The 13133-nt window shown below is 58.8% G+C and overlaps 1 protein-coding gene across 1 annotated transcript in view; it reads left to right on the top strand.

Annotated features, from left to right (window-relative positions):
* Positions 1–13133, top strand: part of SORCS2 (sortilin related VPS10 domain containing receptor 2) — a 452327-nt gene that overhangs the window by 1127 nt on the left and 438067 nt on the right. The window lies entirely within an intron of this gene.

Genomic DNA, 13133 nt, shown 5'->3' on the forward strand with positions numbered 1-13133 from the left:
GCAAACTCCCTGGCCTCCCTCCACCTTCCCTGCCGCTCTGGAAGTTGGGCTCCCCCGGCCTCGCCACATCTCTTAGGGTCCTCGGCGCCTACTTCCTCCAGCGCAGTGCTGTGGTTCCTACTCCTCCGGACCGCGGCCGGTCCTTGTTTTGTGTGTGTGTGTGTGTGTGTGTGTGTGTGTGTCGCCTGCGGGGGTGTGGGGATGCCCTCCTGTCCCTCCCTGCGGGCTGCCTTGGCCTCGCTTTTACCCTGGGCAGATGACCAATGGTCACGCATGGGTCACCTCCCAGCAGCCCTACTTGATCATCTCCAGTTTCGGAAGCGTGCAGGGAGGTGGCAGCTGTTGGCGGGGGAGGGGGGTGGCAACTGGTTGTGCGTGGGGTAGAGATGGGACTCCGCTGACTCCCCTCCATCGCTGTTCGCTCTGGTCGCCCCCAGTGGCTACCCCTCTCCAGCTCCTCTCCTTGACCGCTGCTGCTCTCCCAAGTTCTGGGGAGGCAGCTTTGGGCCAGGGCCCCTGCATGCTTTAGGAGTGGAGGGGTGGGGATCTGTGTGCTTCCCTACCCAGGAAGGGGGTGTATCAAGGGCTGGGGGCACTTCGACCCCCTGCTTTGCTGGTCTCTAGGCTTGGGTCCTTTCTGCCACCTCCAATCAGACTAGAAGCTTTGGGGGGTGGTGGGGTGGGGGGGTGAGCTACTCTCTGGACACCAGCAGGGGGCGCTCAGGGTGCCGACTGAGTGGGGGTGGGGGGCAGGTGCTCCCGAGGAGGCCTTGCCTGTCTGAATCTTGACAGAGGGGTCACTGGTGAACAAACTTTGTCCCCTGTGCTGTATGCTGTAACTTAGGGACTGGCCGAGAACCAACAGCACAAGGAGGGAGTGAGCGTCTAAGGTCATCCCGTGGAGCCAGACTCTCCCAGCCAAGCCCCCCACCCCGCCTGCTGAGGTGGTCGAACAAGCTGCCTGTTCCGTCCCTTGGTCATTTTCGCTTCATGGGGTGGGGGAGGGGGGGGTGGAAGAAGGGAGAGAGGGGCACTGAGAGGTGGAGACCAGCCTTTAAAATGGGACCAGCACCCAGCCCGGACTGTAGAGCCAGAGGGCTCTTCCTTGGAGGGAGCGAGGAGGGAGCTTGGGTCAGTGGGGCTGCGGCACTGGGGCGGGGCTGGGGGGGGGCATCAGAGGAGCCCCCCCGGGTTTGCTCCCTGCGGACAGTGGCTGAGTTGAGTGACTGCTTTGCAACTGCGTGGCTCGTATCCTGGCGGCTGGCAGGAGAATTCCTGGAGAGGGGACTTGGGATGGGGGGGGGGGATCTGGCTTCTCTTTGGTGGGGGACAGGAGGTCCAGAACCAGACAGGAGCTTCGAAGGGTGCATCTCTCCTCTGGCCCCCTGGAAAGGGAAGGGCAGGGATAGATAGCGTGCAGAAAGCAGGGCAGAGCCTGGCACTCAGCGGACACTTCAGAGGCGGAAGCCAGAAGTATCTTATTCTGTCGAGTGTTGTTGACTGTGGGGTAGAGAGAGAAGGCGCTGGAATGTTGACCCAGGCATTTGGCACAAGTACCTTCTCACTCCTGCTTCGCGTCTCCCGCGCACCCATCCTCTGGAATAGGACGTTGAGGCAGACTGAGTTCTCCCCAAAAAAGCAGATCATCTTCTGGCTTGGGGGACGGGTGACGCCTTAAGAGTTTCACCTTGTCTGGGGAGTGCTCAGGAGGGGAGTGAAGCTGCCTCCGGTACTAAATGAAGACGTTTTCTAATTGTTCCTTTCTCAGCGCTCAGTGCACGCTGCACGCCTGGCCTTGTCTTCTGGGCGCACGAGGGTCTGGGGAACGTGCTCTGCTGGCAGCTGTGGGGCCAAAGGTTTTAGCCGGGATGCCGTGCTTGGTTTTACCTTTTAGGTAAAAAGCCTTTTAGGTAAAAGGAAGGCTCCACCTTTTAGGGCTACAGGAGGGAAGACACTAACTTGAGGCCAATTTGCTGAGTGGAGCCTTTCAAAACATTTTATTTCACTTCATTTGTCCGCGTGGCGAGACCCAAGCAAGTGCATTTTGCAGATGTGGCCCACCTGAGCAGAGAACGTGTTTTCAAAATTAAAAAAAAAAAAAAAAAACCCACAGAAACGCATTTGCTGAGAGGGCGAGACTTTTGGAAATAGTGTTTTAGAGCATCTGCAAGAAGGAGTCACAGGATGCAAGAGACCAGCCCTCGGTCGCTGAGCACTGGGAACATGTGTGCGTTTTCCTTCCCACGGCCTGATTTCTTCCTGCTCCCATGGAGATAGATAGGGAAGCAGACTTGCTTGGGAGTTCAAACACTGCCTTTCTGTCTGTTGAGCTGCAGAAACAAACTGTTATGTGTGAAATTAATCTTTCCTTGAAACCACTGGGCATCACCTTTGAGGGATCCAGGATGGGCTTTGCACACACGCTTCTGGGTGTCGCTTCCCTGGAGCTGCCCTCAGAGGCGGAGGTGCGATTTGAAGGTGAAAGTCGCGTGCTTATGTTGCTTATTTTAAGCCTGGCTCACCTGCGTGCCTTCCCTCACCGCCCTTGAACTTCCGCTTTGATGCATTAATTCCCTTGAACGTGAGCTTCCTGCAACCAGATCTGGGTTGTTCAGGGGTGTCACGTTTACGAGCCCATCAGCACCTCCCTCCCTCCCCTTCGGTCCCCCTCTCGTTTTTCCACATTTGCTCCATGCTGCGTCTACAGGGCTGGGGATGTCGAGGGGAGTCGTGTGCAAAGGTAATTCTGAACCCATTATCCACCTTCTCTGTTCCAGAGTCTTGAGGAACCTGGTATATGTGTGTATTTGACACCCCGAGAGCCAGGGCTCCAAATCAGACAAATGGAGCTTTCGGGGGCGTGAATTGGGCCGTGACAACTTGCCAGATGTCAAGTTCCTTGAGGGCAGGTGTGTTACATGCTAGGGTTCCCGTATCAGAGCACCACAGACCGGGCGGCTTAAATGACCGAAGTGTATCTCCTCACAGACTGGGAGGCTGGGAGGCTGGGAGGCTGGGATCCAGGCGTGGACAGGTTGGCCTCCTCTCAGGTCTCCCTCCGGGGCATGTAGATGGCCCTCTTCTCCCTGTGTCCTCACATGGCTGTCCCTCTGTGTCTGTGTCCTGATCTCCTCTTCTTATAAGGACCCCGGTCAGGTTGGACTAGGGCCTGCCCTAGGGACCTCATTTTAACTTGATTTTAACCTTTTTAAAGACCCTGTCTGCAAATACTGTTATATTCAGAGGTATTGGGGGTCAGGACTTTTCTCATATGCATTTTTTGGAAGGGACACAGTTCAGCTCATAGCAGCAGGGAAGGGGCCCCCCTCACCTTTCATTCTCTGACCTTAATGCAGTGGAGCTCAGAGTGGTACAGTGGGAGAGAAGGGCGGGACATCAAAGCTAGACTATAAGGGACCAGTACCATCTTCCCTGGTGGGGAAATCAGGGGAGGCTGCATGGAGGAGGTGGTGTCAGAGCGGGCCTAAAGAATGAGTAGGGGAAGCACAGGGGAGATGGAGAAGAACCTTCCAGCGGGGAGGAATGGCGTGGGCAAGCTCTGGGAGGTGGGAATTTAAAGGTGTGCGTGTGTTGTGAGGAGAGACCGTGAAGGCGTTGTGCGGGGAGACAAAGCAGAGGGAAGAAGTTTGGAAAAACAAAGTCGACGTCCGCTCCTAGTGGACCGGACCATGAGGCTGGAGAGCCCAACGTGGCAGGGCGGGGTGGTGGTTTTTGCTTTGTAAGGTTAACAGCTTTTGTTTAGAAAGGCTGAAAAGATTGTATGCTAATTGGAACAGCTAGGCTGTACAAGAGATGACTTGAAAATTCCCTTTTGATATCCCCCAAGAGCTGGATTCTACCATATACGCTTTGTTCTGTCTACAGAGCTCTGACCTCAGACGGAATCAGGCAGAATTATGGCTCAGCCTCCCTCCCATCGTGGCTGGGCTCCAGACAAGAGCCCGGCCCTCCGGGCAGACAAGCCGGTTGCCGGTGGCGGTGCCCAGGGAAGGTCGAAGCTGTGGGTGATCCAAGTTCCTTCCACGGGGTGCCCCCCACTCCTGCCTTCTCTCCTCTCGGGCGTCCGCGTGCTTTCCTTGTGTAGAGACGGGGCCGGTCTGGTTCATCACGCAGACGGCGGTGGCGATCGACGTGCAGGCCTCAGAGCTGCCGGCCTGGGTTTGTAGCTGGCCAGATCCTTCCTGGCTCGGAGACCTTGGGCAGACCGGCTGCCCTGGGCCTCGCCGTCTTGGGGCTGGGGTGTGAAGGCTCGCGGCCTGCCGTGCAGGTGGGTAATCCCCGCGCTGTTTGCACAAGAGCCAGGCCCCCAGCAGGCGCTCAGGAAACGAGGTCGGGGTCCCGTCTGGGTTTCCGCAGCCTGCCGATGGGGCTGCTGAGGGGCCTCGGAGGTGAGGCCTCTGGAGGGAGGCTCTCCGAGGAGGCCGCTGCGATACTGAGGCCTGGGCCGGACCCCGGAGGGGCGGTGGGAGAGAACTGCCCGTGAGAGAGGTTTCCAGCTGGGGACGGACGGGATGTGGGTGCCCCCTGCTCCGTTGGCTTCCCGGCTCCTGGCCGGCCTCCGGCGCACAGACACCATAAAGGCCTCCTCGTGCAGCACTTGTGGTTCTTGGACGAACGGGTCCAAGTCCCGAGACAAAGCTGACGTGTAGCCTCGTATCCGATGGCTGTGGTTTCGTGCTGACGGCTCCATTGCGTTCTTGGAGGTGAGTTTGGTGGCCCCAGGGCACAGGGTCTTACGGTCGAGTCTGCTGAACGTTCCATGTGATGCTTTGGAATTGCAGGCCACCACAGTGCGGGCTTCCCGGCGTTTCGGGGTGGGGACTGGATTGGAGAGAGAGTTCTGGCTCACGGGGGAGCTGGGCTGTGGCTGGTCAGCGTGTCGATGGTGGGCATCTGCCCTGATGAAGTACTTCTCTGTCGTGGCAGCCATCACCAAGGGTGACCAGCGGCCACCTAGGGAGAGGCCGAGGCAGACCGAGGTCAAGGGACACGGTGACCCGTGCTGAATGCCTGTCACGTTTGCTGTCAGGATGAGGGCTGTACAAACCCGTCAGGGACCGTGGGCCTGGTGTCTGGGCTGAGAACAAGGAGAGAGGGAGGGAAGCCTGTGTTAGGACAGGTGACGGTAAACAGAGATATAGGCACGGGGTAAGCAGAGTCTATGCATCCGTAGGGAGACACCCGCCCTTTGCCCGGGGTGGCCCAGGGGGACCTAGGGTCTTCTGCCTTCTTGCTGTGTGGGGAGAGACCCCATGAGTTTGAGAACCCCAGGTGAAAAGAGGCTTCATATTAGCCCTTAAATCAGTTGCTTTCTCTAGACAGTTACGGGATACAGTGAGGGGCAAGGTCAAACACGGCCCCTGTCCTGGTGAGATGTCTGGTCTGGACGGGAATTCATCGCAGGGCATCCTGGCGCCGTGAAAACCTGCTCTGAGGAGGTCAGGGAGGACTTCCTGGAGGAGGTGGTAGTGAGGTGGCTCTGAAGGACCAGCAGAGTCACTGTCACCTGGGCTGAGGTGGAGAGTGAGAGGGTGGGAATACGGAGGCCCAAGGAGAGGCACGGGGGCCTGAGAAGCCCGGAACACTAGGACGCAGAGAGGACATCCGTCAGTCAAGCAGCCTGGCTTGAAGGCAGAAAAACAGCCCCATTAATAAAGTTCCCGAACCCGGTGCACAAATCCACTCGTACTTTAATAAAGTGGCTATTTAATTTGTAGTTGCGCGAGGGTTCCTGAGAGTATTTTAAAGAGGTCGTAAATTAACTCCCCCCTTCCGCACGTCCCTTCAGAGAAGCACGCCGCCCGGCGCACAGGCCTTGTGAAGGGCTGCTGTTGCTTTTAATTTTTATTTATTATATTTGTCGGAGGCAGGCTGAGACCCTGGAGGACGTCGCCAGGGAGCGCGGGGTTGGAGCGGTTGGAAGACGGGCTTGGGTAATACCGAACACCCCCGTGCCTCCTCCCGTCTCGGAGGACCCTGACGAAGAGATTGAAAATGGCCTCGTGTTTGGGGGCGCCCTCTCTTTCCCTCTTCAGCCTCCAAAGACCTAGCTATTTATAGATTCCTACCAACGGCTTATTTCAGCCACCCCCCCTCCCAGCGCCCGGCGATCGTGTGGGTGCTTCGAGGAGCACACAGGGACGCTGACGACCCGAGACGCCCGGCTGCCCACTGTTCCTGCTGCCTTCCCCGTGTTCAGAAGACCCGGGGAACAGGGGAGCCCGGTTCCTGAAGCCGGGCCGGCCCGGTTGGCCGGGTTGGCCACTGCGTTTGAGGGGTTGAAGGCTTATGCGCAGAACCGTTTGCAGCCTGCTCTTGCCGTGGGAATCCTGTGAAAGCTGGGGTTCCGCGCATAGAAGGCATCTGGCGTACCCCCAAGTATGACATGCTGCCTTGCACGCTGACACTTTCCCGGACCCGTGGGCCGCCCGGTCCCAGTGCTGCGGAAGTGGATGGTGGGGGTTGGGGTTGCCCTGTGCTGGCTGGTCCCCGGCAGGTGGGCACAGGTGCACGCGGGCCCTGACCTGCTCTGGCTTCTGCAGGGGACTCTGAGGCTTGTGTTCAACCTCTGACACGTGCCCGCAGAGGGCGGCAGCAAAGTCTTTTTTTTTTTTTTTAATTTTTTTTTAAACGTTTATTTATTTTTGAGAGAAAGAGAGCGCGAGGGGGAGAGGGACAGAGCAAGAGGGACACACAGAATCGGAAGCAGGCTCCAGGCTCTGAGCTGTCGGTACAGAGCCCGACGTGGGGCTCGAACTCATGAATCGTGAGGTCCTGACCTGAGCTGAAGCCGGACGCTCAACCGACACAGCCACCCAGGCGCCCCATGCAGCAAAGTCTTTTTAACCGAAGCCGTGTGGCTCGGGGCCACGCCACACAATGTGGCTTGTGCCCATCATTTTTATCCTGGTTAAGTTCCGTTTGCGGTCTTAAAAAATTAATACAGGTACTTGAATGTGAGCTTTCACAGGAGGACCGAAGGAAAAAGGAAAAGTCAGATGATGCTCTTGGGAGGTAGAAAAGTTCCATCTCATTTTGCATTTCTGTAGCAGTCGGTTACTGTATTTGCACAGAAAATTACAATCTTTTAATTAGTTTCTTCTCACACCACCTCGAAGATCTTAAAATAACACCCCTCTCCTTCCTCAGTAATTTTCTTGCAAACGCAGATAATTTCCCGCAATGTTGAGCTCGCCTTGTCTTCGACAGGGCACGTCTCTCGCACGGTGCCATTTCCTGATGCTCGGAGATAAATTAAGTTCAAATTAAAGTAAGAAAAGAGCCAGGCCGAGTGTGGCTGCTCCTATTCAGATCAATTTTAATTCAGAAAGGGTTCTTTATGAGGCTTCTGCGCCGTGGATCTATTTTCCGAAGCGTCAAGACGCGGAGATAGTTATCTCGGCGGCCTGGGCCGGGAGCCGGCGTTCGTGGGCTGGGGGCAGCTGGAAGCTCCTCCTTTCTGATGTCACTTGATTTCGTAAAAACAATTCCTCGTCATTTGCAGAGCGCTCCTGACGAGTAATAATGAAAGTTAATAAGCTCGGTCCCCATTTATTACACCCGTTACCGTACCGGATGCCTCGCAGGCGTTACCCCTGGAAACGGTCCCGCAAGGTCTACACGGTGATGACGTTCACTATACGGGTAAGAAACGTGTGGTTCACGGCAGCGTGGGTTGTCCGAAGCCACAGGGCTGACATGGGGTCCTCGTTGGGATTTGACTTCTTTTACTCTTAAGCCTGAGTGTTTTTTAATGTACAGCAAGAAGTGTTTTCCTTTGTCTTTTATTGCTAGTTTGGAATTGTGATGAATACAAGCAACGTAAAATCTATCCATCTCCGGAATTTGTCCGTCAAATGCAAACTCTGTCCCGTTGTTACACACTACGTCCCAGGGGCTCCTGGGTGGCTCAGTCGGTTAAGCATCCGCCTTCGGCTCAGGTCACGATCTCAGGTCCGTGAGTTCGAGCCCCGCGTCGGGCTCTGTGCTGACGGCTCGGAGCCTGGCGCCTGCTTCGGGTTCTGTGTCTCCCTCTCTCTCTGCCCCTCCCCCACTCGCACTCTGCCTCCCTCTCTCAAAAATAAGTCAACATTAAAAAAAATTAAACACGAACTCCCCGTGTCCCCTGCCCCCCAGCCCTGGCTCCCATCCACCATTCTCCTTTCTGTCTCTATGAGTTTGACTTCTCTGGGGACCTCGTGTAAGTGGAATTATACGTAAGGCTCCTTTTGTGACGGGCTTATGTCACGGAGCACAGTGTCCTTGAGGTTCGTCCGCGTGGTAGCAGGTGTCAGAATGCCTTTCCTTTTTAAGGCTGAGTAATGTTCTGTTGTCTGGATGGACCACGTCTTCTTTACTGACCCGTCCGTCCACGGACACTTGAGATGTTCCTCTCGTGGCTGTTGTGGATCCTGCCGCTGTGAACATGGGTGAACAGATACCTGCTTGCACTTCCTTTGGGCGTGTGTCCGGAAGCAGGATTGCTGAGTCATGTGGGAGTCCCATGTTGATTTTCCCGTTGAGCCTGAGGTCTCGGCTACCGCAGAAATTGCTCTCGCGTCTGCCTTGAGTTTGGCCGGCTTGCCAGTTAGTGGCAGGGTCGCAGTCCCCAAAGAAATCCACCGCCCGTGGTTTTGCAGGAGAAATACCGACAGCGTCAGAGGCGATCCCGCGTGGAGAGAGGACCCGGCGGTGAGACGGTGTGAGGGCACGCCTTTTGTTTCTGTTTCCTTCCGATAATCCCGGGTTCTGCCGGTGACCCAAGGGAGGGGTGGTTGCTCAGAGCCCGGGAAACCCAGGTCTGCCCGCGTTGCCAAGTCAGAAGGAGGCTGGTTGGTCTGATGCCCGGCCGAGGGTGGGAGAGAGGCCGTCCGGGGAGGCTCGGGGCAGGGGCGGCCGCATTTCCTCTGGCTGGCAGCGTGTGCATTTCAAGTTCAAGCTCGTTTCCCTTCCTCCCTGCTTTTAGGGGCTTTTCCCTATTGACTGCCTCATTGACCAGTTAAGTAATTCAATTTTGCCTCTGTAAAAAATAAAGCACTCCATAAAAAATCTCATGTTTTTCTCAATTTATTCCTGTCAATACCACTTAACCCCATCCAGGCTTATTTTCTCATTTATCCTTTGACCGTCGAATGGGGCCTCTGGGTGTTTGAATCCCGTAACACTTCTTCCTCTGTGATTCGAGGTGCACCCCCCCCCCAGACGCACCCTGAGAGGTCTCCTGGCCCCAGGGACCGTCCCAACCCGCCATGGGGGTTCCTAGCTCTCTCTGTGCCGTGGGCTCGCCCACCCCAAGTCCAGAGAAGCCCATGGAACTTTGTCAGGATGTCGTTTTTATAATGAGCGTAAGAGAAAACATACGGGACTAAAAGGAAACCGATTCTGTGGCAATAGAGTTATCAAAATACTGAAACGAAATACTTTACTGACACATCGACAGGAGCCAGCGGAAGGCAGAGACTCGTATGCGTGTAGAAGTAACGGTAATGCGAGGTGGGATGTGGCCCGTGGGAAGAGAGGGGACAGACGGACCCCACGGGCATGATTTCTCTTCCCTGTCGCCCCCACACCTCAGCCCCTGCTCCCCGTGCACTGTGTCCCCTAGGCTCCCCTCCTTGGCCCCGCAGGCCTCCCAGTGGGGGCTTTCGTCTGCCTGATCTCTGCTGTCCCCCAGAGCCTGGTGCCTAGTAGGTGCTCAGTAGGCAGTAAGTAGGTGTTCAGTAAGAGGTGTGCCTACATTTCCCTGGACGCCCGCTCAAGTGCAGCACAGCAAAGCCTAGCAGTATTCGTGCAACATTCGGGTAGGATAGGAGGTGGCCGTTGGTCCTGAAGGGCTGCAGAGCTCACTTCCAGCCCCACCCCCTGTCCGCTGGGGGTCTGGGAAGGCCCAGAGCATCGCCCCCCTGTCGCTCGCACGGCCGGAGAATGACCGAGCGTGGCTCCCTGTCCAGCCTGCTCTTTGAAGCAACTGCAGAGCGGGGAGGGTCATGTTGGTTCCCCGGAGAGATGGAGAGATCTCCTGCCAGAGACCAGAGCCATCCAGAAGCTTCTGACTCGTGGTGGTGGCTGTGCGGCCAGGCCACCCCTCTGGCCTTTGCCCTTTGCCCTTCGACCGGGAGTCAGAGCACTCAGCGGTGAGAAAACACCTGTTCCAAAATGAAGCTGGGGCTCTTCGATAGCTCGCCCGTTTCCAGCCTCATTTCACTTACAGGAGACACCTACCCCCCCTCCCCCCTCCCCCCCTACCCCCCTCCCCCCTGCCCCCGCCCCCACCCCCGCCCCCGCCCCGAGATGGCTTGCTGAGCTTTCAGACAAAGACAGACGACTGGGTGGGCTGAGGCACTGCGACCAGCGAGGCCGTCCCGGAGGGGTGGCACCGGCTCGTGAGGAAGCGTCCTTCTCAGGGTCCCGCAGGGTCTGGTCATCTGCCGGCAGCCCCATGCCCAGCGGCCCCTCGGGGTGGCCTCCTGGAGGAGTGGCCTCTGTCCACGTCACCCTCCTTCTGCATCGTGGCTCACCTTCAAGAAGGTGCCGTCTTTGGGGGCCGACTGGGGTGCCATCAACCCCCCCCTTACGATGGGGCCTGGGCCGGGGAGGAGGGTCCGCCGGCCTCTCTGGGCCTTGGTGTCCTTGTCCCCACGGGGGCTGCCGGGAGCCGCCCCTGCCCTGGGGCGCAGGAGGAGAGCCCGGAGTGCAGGCTGGAGGGCCACGTCCCCACGCCTGGTCCCGTGGCCCCGGAGCCCACTGAGCCGCCAGCTCCCCAGCCGGCAGCCTGCGGGGGTTTGCGCGGCTTCGATTCCCTGGACGGGGAGTACAGCACAGCAAAGCCCAGCGGTGTTCATGCAACACTCGGCTCCGAGCGTCTGCGCAGCAGATGAGAGAGTATTTCTTGACGACGGCCGGTTTTTCACCAGTTTCGTGATGTGAATTATTGCCTGGAATGCTCGCCTCTTCAGATCAAGGCTTCCTGTCCATCCCGCCCCGGGCGGCCAGAGGCCTGGGCGGCACAAGGAAACCCGAAACCCGCTGGTCTAGCTGAAGGGAGCCTCGGGCCCCCTTCGCTAAGATGCCTTTGCCTCCCGTCCCCGTCCTGGCCGGCCCTGGACAGTCCCCAGCATCCTCTGGGGCACAGCCGAAGCCAGAAGGAGGAGCCCCGGACACCGAGGCGGCCTTGTCCCTGTCTGCCTGGCCCGGCCGCCTCTCTCCTCTGGGGTGTGAAGAAGGGGGATCTGCCACAGTCTGGTGCCGGCCACCTTGGCCTCTGAGCTGAGGGGGAAGGGGGTGCCGGGGGCCGTCCGCGCCGCCTGTTGGGAAGCACTCCAGGCCATAGGAGAGTCCTGCCTTCTGGGACATTTGCAGATGGCCTCTCAGGGAGTTAGGGTCAGGGCAGGGCCTTGGCAGGCCGGGGCTGGAGGCACGGCTGGTCTTCTGCCTTCTGCCCCCGTCTCTCCCCTGCAGACACATTTTCTGGGCCCCCTCCCCGTGTGCCAGGCTTTGTTCTAGGCTTACAGGACCAGAGAAGCAGAAACCCCCTGCCCAGCCTGGCTCTCAGCCTCACACGGGCAAGGACGCCAGCCGTGGGAATATGGCGGCTGGGGGAGGGCGGCCGGGGGGGCGGTGCAGTGGCTCCGGGGATGGGTGCACTCACATCCTGTGAGTACCCAGAGGCCCCCACCCCGGGATAAGGCTCTCTAGCCGTTGCCATGTGCCCGCCCACCCTGCTCACTTTGCACCCAGGCTGCCGCTCTCCTGACCCAGCCGTCAGAGGCTGGCCGCTGGCCTCCAGGCTCGCTGGCCTCCCGGCACGCTGCCCAGGCTGGGTGAGGCACCTGTCACTTGCCAGGGGCAGGAGCCCCACCTGTTGAGAGCCTGTGGCTCTCACAGGGCCCTCGTGTGCATTATTCCTCCTGAGTCCCCGCGGCCCAAGAGGTTTGTCATCTCTGCGTCCTTCTGGGGCCCAGCAAGACCCGGGGGCTGGGCTTGATCTCAAGCCAGCGTCCTTGGAATTTTTGTCGGGATGAATCACCTCATCCCCCTGCTCATCGGCGGCCTCTCTCTAGTCCCATAGATGAGCTTGCGGCCAAGCCCCGGGCTGGGGTCTCGTGAGCACGGGGAGGCTCTGAGAGGCCGGGCGGCTGTGTGGACCCACCGGCCCTGCCTGCCCAGGCTTGGGAAGGGCAGGGTGGGGGCTGGGCCTACCTGCCCCCCCGCCTTCCCTCCAACTCCGACGGCCTGGCCCCCACCTGCCCCATGGCCCCCACCTGCCCGAACACACTCAGGCCCTCTTCAGGCCATGGCCCTCCCCTGGGGTGTCCCCTCCGCCCTGCTCCCTCCTGGCCGAGTGACCCCGGCCGGCTGCTCACCTCACAGAATTTTGTCTTTCTCATCCTTAAGCGGTGATGAGGCTGTCCCTGACCTTGTTGTGGGCAGAGGGTCAGCACACGGAAAGGGCTGGGCTGGGTGCTGTCACCGACTTCTGCTCAGGGTGCCCCTCCTCACCCCTGCCACACTGCCCCATCCTTCAGGGACACGTTCCCTCACCCTGCACCTCACTGGCCTCCTTCTCCAGGGCTTCTAACCCCTTCCCAGCTCCGGGCTTGGCTGGCCCACCCTGGGGTGTTGTCTGGGGTGCAGGGGGTGTCTGCTGAGCCTGGGCAGAGCAGCGGGCCAGAGGCCGCCCTAGAGAGAGTGGGGTCAGCTGTGAGCCCGGCTCGCGGGGCTGAGACAGGCCCCGGGCTCGGCCCAGGTCGGCTGTGTGTTTGGAGCCGTGGAGCCCCCCGAGAGTGGCGGCCGAGCCTCACCCCCGGCTGGCATGTGAGCACGGATGCGTGAGTTTGGGATCATTTCCAGTCTGGGATTCGCTGGATTCCTAAGCTCACCGCGATGCCAAAGCCGGCAGACTTTGTTTCCAGCGTGAGGGGAGGAAGGCAGAGTGCCAGGACGACCCCCCGCTCGTCTCCGAATCTGAGAGTTTTACTGACACCCGTGGGGCTCGGCCTGAATTTGTACTTCCCGTACAGGGCGTTTGGGAGAGCGGTTTTGGAATGGTTGATTCACTGCTTCAACAGCTAGGAATTGAGAGCCTGTCCAGGCCGTACCTGTGCCAGGTGGGT

This window comes from Panthera tigris, chromosome B1 (genome assembly GCF_018350195.1).
Source record: "Panthera tigris isolate Pti1 chromosome B1, P.tigris_Pti1_mat1.1, whole genome shotgun sequence".
Lineage (NCBI taxonomy): Eukaryota > Metazoa > Chordata > Mammalia > Carnivora > Felidae > Panthera > Panthera tigris.